The sequence below is a fragment of the Eptatretus burgeri genome, chromosome 11 (assembly GCF_056783735.1).
Source record: "Eptatretus burgeri isolate ZD-2024b chromosome 11, Ebu_testis_v1, whole genome shotgun sequence".
Taxonomy (NCBI): Eukaryota; Metazoa; Chordata; class Myxini; order Myxiniformes; family Myxinidae; genus Eptatretus; species Eptatretus burgeri.
This window is the reverse complement of record NC_140971.1, coordinates 31,901,141-31,907,905: the sequence shown is the minus strand read 5'-3', so window position 1 is coordinate 31,907,905 and position 6,765 is coordinate 31,901,141.

The window sequence follows — 6,765 nt, the reverse complement described above, 5'->3', positions numbered from 1 at the left end:
ATAACGCGTCACGTCCGTGTAAACGTTCACAATTTACCTCAATGGAGGGAAAAAAAACAACAACAACAATGTACAATCAACTTTTAATTGATCGTGGCGTTTATCGCACCTGAACAGAGGTTAAAAATAAACTTCCGAAATGATGTTGGGGAAAAATACAAAATCGACCTTTTTATTCACATTTCATGCTTGAAAGGGAATCAATAATATTTTGTTCTTTTTAATCCACGTTGGAGTGCGTACTTATGTCCTTTATCCTTAATTATAAATATAAAGTAGATCAATCCTGACTTAGATTTTCAATGGTATTCAGTGCGGGATTGTAAAAAAAAAACTTTCGAGGAAATTTTACCACGCACAGATCTACATCGGTCTATATGTTACGCCAATGGTTCTTCTTCTTCTTCTTCCTCTTCTTCCTCTTCATCCTCTTCTTCCTCTTCTTCCTCTTGAAGCGATGATTATTCGCCCCTCGTGACTGCGCTGATACGTGTATTCCTCTGGTGGGGTTGGTACTTCAATGGACGATTTGCCCAGTCCACTTCCAATGCTGACTTGAACTGGTTGACTGTTTTTGCGTTGACTGCTCTTTCAGGAACTGAGTTCCAGTTGTTGATGCTTCTGACTGAAAATGCATTCTCCTTTAGTCTGGTTCTACAGTGGTATGCCCTCATTTTCAGTCTGTGCCCTCTGGCCCTCGATCTGAGAGGGGAGGAGAGGGATAAATTTATCCCCCCCCCCCAAAAAAAAAACAGAGCCACAAACGACAAGGACAGCTCTCTCGAACAGACTCGCGGCAGGGAGACGGCTGGTTGATCTCCCAGGAGCGACCCAGAGATCCCCCACATCCAAGATGGAGTACCCCTGCCTTTGTAAAGCCAGTGCCACGAGAGAGACAGAAAGACAACAAGGAGCTGACACTCTCGGTCCCACACTTTTTGAGTAGTATGAGGAAGAGATCTGTGTCGTGTGAAAGCTAAATCATGAAGGGGTTTTTGAAATATCGCATGCACGAGCCAAGTGACCGAGACGGTTGCCATGGCAACGATATTCAGCCAATCACAGTCTTGATCTAATCAGGTTGAGATAATGTCATGAGATATTTGCAATATGGAATTTAAATGTTCAACGGTTTTTGAAATATCGTGGACACAAAAGTACATGGCCAGACGATTGCACAGAGAGAGAGAGAGAGAGAGAGAGAGAGAGAGAGAGAGAGAGAGAGAGAGAGAGAGAGAGAGAGAGAGAGAGAGAGAGAGAGAGAGAGAGAGAGAGAGAGAGAGAGAGAGAGAGAGAGAGAGAGAGAGAGACAGAGAGTGACAGACAGACAGACAGACAGAGACAGAAAGTGACAAACAAACAGAGATACACAGCATTCCCGATAGTTGCTGAAGGTGGAAGTTTTAATGGTGGTGTTTAGATCATGCTTCGTTCCCACCGATGGCGTCATCGTGACCAATCTTCCAAAAACCATCATGCATTTCCATAACAACCACTTTATTTTCATTGATTATTTGAAGTCCATCATTTCCACAGTGACCGCGTTATATTTTCAGAGCAACCCATCACAGAGCAACTACAAGAGGATCTAAATGCCTTGGCCCTCTGGTCTCACCTGTGGCTTTTAAACTTCAATGCTGATAAATGTGTCATGCTGAAGATCAATGCAGCAATCCAGTACAGATACTCCTTAAAATGGAACTTATCTTTTGGTGCTTTAAGAACAGAGAGATCCAGCAATACTAATTTCAAATGACTTGAAACCATATAAACATATCGATGTGCTTGTCAAGAAAGCATACCAGGAAAATGGAATGTTAAAAAGATGTTTTAGTGGTTTTTTTTCTAAGTGCAAACTTACTGTTCTATATACCTCTGTGGGCTACGTCCTGTGTTGGAATATGCTTCTGCGGTATGGAATCCCTGGTTAGGAAAAGACATCTCAAAGTTAGAGAAAATCCAAAGAAAGTGCTTGAAACATGCTCGAGGAGAAGTTGAATCGGAATCCCTCGAATCCAGGAGGAACAAGACGGATTTGATAGAGACTTTCAAGTATTTGCATACCATGGTGATTACCGAACAGATTGGAATGATCTTTTCTCTAAACCCAACCGAGTTCTTCAGGGTCACTCCCAAGAGCTAACGAAAGGAAGAAGTATATATTGTTGCGGGGCCGGGTATCGGTGGGGAGCACCACCGCGAGAGGGAGCAGTAGAGTCGGCTCCACCGAACACACTGGAATTGAGGTCGTGCCTTTTGGATAAGTCCGAAAGGCACGGGTCCCTTACTGGACCATGAATCGCCAATAATTCGACCGCGTGGGAATCGGGTCAATTGCCAAACTTCAATATATCCAAGTACCCACGCGGACAAAGCTACCGGGGAATTCACACCCTCAACGGATCTCGAGCGGAATGAGCCGTTACCGTGCCCGAACCGTGTGTAACCCGAACAGAGATTACCAAGGCCCGTCGGACCAAATGAACAATTTACGGCCTCGCTATCTCTCAGCATACACCGTGCCAAGCCAATGAAAGAAACACAGAAACGAGCTGGAACATTTAATAAAAGGGATATTTATTTATAATGGGTAGGGCAGAGGCAAGAAGGCAGAGTTAACTGAATAAAAGGAATGCAATTTACACACACGACACTTAAACGTTTCTACTTAAAAGACGGGCCCACACAGACACACACCCCCCAAAAAGAAATGGTGGCCGCGGCCTTTACTGATACCCCCAGCTCGGAGGGAAGGTGAGCTGGAGGTAAGAGCCTGGCTTGGACCTTTCCGCTTTGTGCGATTCTCTACGATCTGGCCCGGCGGGACTCAAACCAGCAACACGATGCCGCTCCAAGCACCAGGTACGGAGGGTAGCGTCGGGCGCTGGCACGCTCCACCGGAAAAACAGGCGACGAGGCAGGCAAAGCAAGTCAGCTAGGCAGGCAGGCAAGCAATTCTCCTCCGGCTTGCAGGAAGGCGATTCATGGCGGGAAGACTCTCTCACCGGTCGTCCCCACACAATTATCCCTTTTTCTTGACAGGTGGGAGGGATCCGTCTCGTGTCATTCCCCTCCTCATTTGATAGGCATGTCGGGTGATCTCCCGGCTGTTCGAGATTGGTCGGGAAGGGTGCTCATGTCTCCACCCCTCGACCACGAAGTCGAGCAGCAATATGTTGCGTTGGCTCCCCATTGGCCGAGAAGCGGCAGACGTGCTTGCACCCCTCCGATTGGCTGAGAGGGGCGCCATGCCCGTATTTGGAGCAACATCCAAGACGCCAACGTCCAAAGAAACCCCGCCTGGCACATTGGACTCCGCCCACGGCTGTGCTTGATACGCATCCGCGTGGGAAAGGCCGATGGTGAAGAAGCGAAGATGGGCGTTGTTGTTGTTGTTGTTGAAGTTTAAAATGTAAAAATCCTAACTATAAAATAACTCACAGCGCACGTACAATTAATCACCCATTAAACATAGGACAGGACCCTAACTAGAAACACATACTTACCGATATAGCTGATCTATACTCTATAGGACCTGGCTGTTATGTGCAGTAAGCTTCCAAATTCGCAACAATATGATTAAAGTAAATATTTATTTAATAATAGAATGGTGACACCCTGGAACAGCCCACCAGAGAACACCGTATCTGCATCAGATGTGTCAAAATTCAAGAACAACCTGAGATCCATACCCACAGGTGAAAAGGGACAAATCTACCACCACCAATGTGGTCAGCAAAGTCAACAATGCAAGCCAAATTGTTTTGTAACATAAAGTGCATTTTCCAATCAATGAGCAATTCATCTGTCTGAATCACCATGTTTGAATCGATACAAAACTTGGTACAATACTGTTAGCGGATCTTGTCTGTCTTCGACTTGGGGAAATTTAATGAAACGCAGGTCTACTTACATCGATACGTCACGCAAAAGGAGGTGAACTCCCTTACAGTAAAATGAGTTGTGTTTACGAGGTAGTGCTTCTTTCACTATTCCGAATCCACCGCTTTGCAAGTCGCTTGGCAAGAGGAGCAAGCGATCAAGGGATCAAGGGAGGTTTGTTTTTTGCACACATAGTCGAGGCTCGTGGAAGAGCGAGCACACTGAACGGATCAGGACGTAACAGAGAAAAACAGGACGCAGAACATGCATGCATGGAGAAGGAAGCTCCGAGGAGGAAAAACTAGAACATTTGGGTGGGGTTAATGAGGGGAGAAAAGATCATGGTTTTGGATTGGGGATGATCTGAGATGGTGGTGAACTTGAGCCATCTTGAAGACCTGGAGGGAAGAATGAAGTTGAAGAGGATGTGGAACTTGATTCACAGCAAGGAAAAAAGAGGAACAAATGAGCGCTTTGTTATGTTCGCAAAAATGGCCACCATATTCGGATTTAAAATGACACAGCAGTACAACCGATGAAATGTTCAGAAGCATATTGTTACGAATCTGGCAGCCATTTGCACACAACAGCCGGAGTCCCCGCAGTTCAGTTATTTCGATAAGTATGTGTTTATAGTTAGGGTCCCGTCCGGTGTCTAATGGGAATTTCTTGTGTGCGCTGCGAGTTATTTTTTAGTTAGTTTTCTATATCAATTCACTCCACACCACGGTGCCATAACCCACGTGTTCAAGGCTACGGACGTGGGCGGAGCCCCCTCGCCTCAGGGCCGACTCCGCCCCAGCCAGATGTGGGTTCCCTGCATCCAATCGGGGAAGAGATCACCTCAGGGCCAACCCCCGCCCCAGCCAGATGGGATGTTCGCCTCGTCCAATGAGGGGAGGATACCGATCGCCCGACGCCCCCCTCCCCAACCAATCCGGAGGAGAGTTACCTCAGAGCAGATCCCTCCACCCGTGTGGGGGGGGGGGGGGAGGATAAGAAAGGTGGTCGTATCGGGGGTGGGGTCGCTCGTTGGTCTGCAGTCGTCGCTCTTTGCTTTTTGCTCTTGGCTTTTTGCTCGTTGGTTTGCAGTCGTCATCTGCGCTCTTTGGTCTTTGGTCTGCGGTCTTTTCTCGGGGTTCCTCGTGGTGGTGGTGGTCATGGCAGCCAGGACTGTGGTGCTCGTATCGTCATTCATGGCGGCCAGGATCTGGGGCTCGTTGGATTCCGGGTCGTGGGTTCGAGTCCCACCGTGGTGGGTTGGAGTCGGTGAAACCGCACGAGGCGGCCAGGTACCGGGCCAGATCCTGACCCCCAGCTGAACTATCCTCCTCGGCTGAAGGGCCGAATAAAGACCCACGAGGTCCATTTCTTTTTGGGTGTGTGTGTGTCTACCTGTGGCCGGTCTGTAAGTAGAACTGTTTAAGTGATTCCCTTGTAAATTTTCCTGCATATTCGTGATGAAGTCTGCTCTGTGTCTCCCTTCCCGATTATTGTAAATAAACCCCTGTTAAATGTACCAGCTCATTGCCTGTCGTTTCTACCATTGACCCAGCACGGTGTGGGCTTGAGAGTTAGGGAGGCCGTTTGTGCCGTAAATTGATATTTGGTCTGGCGGCGCTTTGGTAATTTCCGCTCGGTTACGCCGGATCCGAGTCGGTAACAGCGAATCGGTTGGGACAAAGTTGGCCAAGGTTGTGGCTTCCCCGGTAGTTAGATGGCGTGGGTACTGAGGTAAATTGGAATTAGACAATTAACCGTACCCCACGCCGTCGAAATATTGGCGTCCATGGTCCACTAAGGGACCCATGACCTTCGGAGTTATCCGAAGGTTACGACCTTTCAATTCCGGTGTTCGGTGGGAGACGGCCCAACTGCTCCGTCTCGCGGTCGTCCTCGCCACCGAACCCGGCACCACAACAATATTTCTGGGGAGTGTTCAGTTACAAAGCACAAGCTGGAGCTCACCAAGCCAGCCGTTCCTTATCAACGATTTCAAATGGAGTGCTTGCTTGGGTGCTTAAGCCACTTGGCGAGTGCTCTACAAGAAACTTGGTCACTGTACAGTGAACACAGCCATGTTATGCACAGTTTATACTCATTATATTGTTGCGGTTCTGGGAACCGCCTCCCTCCAGAGCAATGGCATCCATCATACAGTGGTCCCCAGTCAGTTATTTAATTAATATACAAACAGATAGTCCCTTCCCCCTTTTCTAATGGGTCAAACAGGACAGTGCGTTGTGTGGATCTTATAGTTAGGTCCGATTATATCTCCAACTTCATTCCGACTCATTTTTTTTCTCTATTCCTGAGGTAAATCCAAGCAGCGGCCTCCTGTAAAAGCCGCGGCCACACCCTTCACGTAAGAATGCGTCCTCCCAGCAGACCAAGGCCAGCAGTAGAAGCCAACAATAAACGCCAACGCTGCACCACCAGAGTAGTGCAGCGCAGCGATAATCTCCATCCACTGTGCAGAAGAATATAGGAAGAAAACACCCAAACGCCACGCCGTTCAGGCGCGTTCTTTTCAATCCATTTCTGAATCTAATAATTGTACCTACAGTATACTCTTTTCAACCCAAACGTACATCTAATAATTATATCCAAACTTTTCCTTCAATTGCTGACACAGATCAGGGCTGGCACCGCGCACACCACCGCCTTTGATAAATAACAGCATGCTCATTGGCGGCAGACCTACACGCAGCCCCATGATGATTCATTATCATACACAGAGCGGGGCACGAGTAGCACACATCGTGTTCAGGTCTGCGCGTGGGTTTACCACAGCATCTTACCGTCGGTCTTCGCTGACCACTGCCGCCGCTGGTGTCTCCTGCAGACGGCGGACATCTTCTCGCCCTCCGCCCGGCGAGGCTG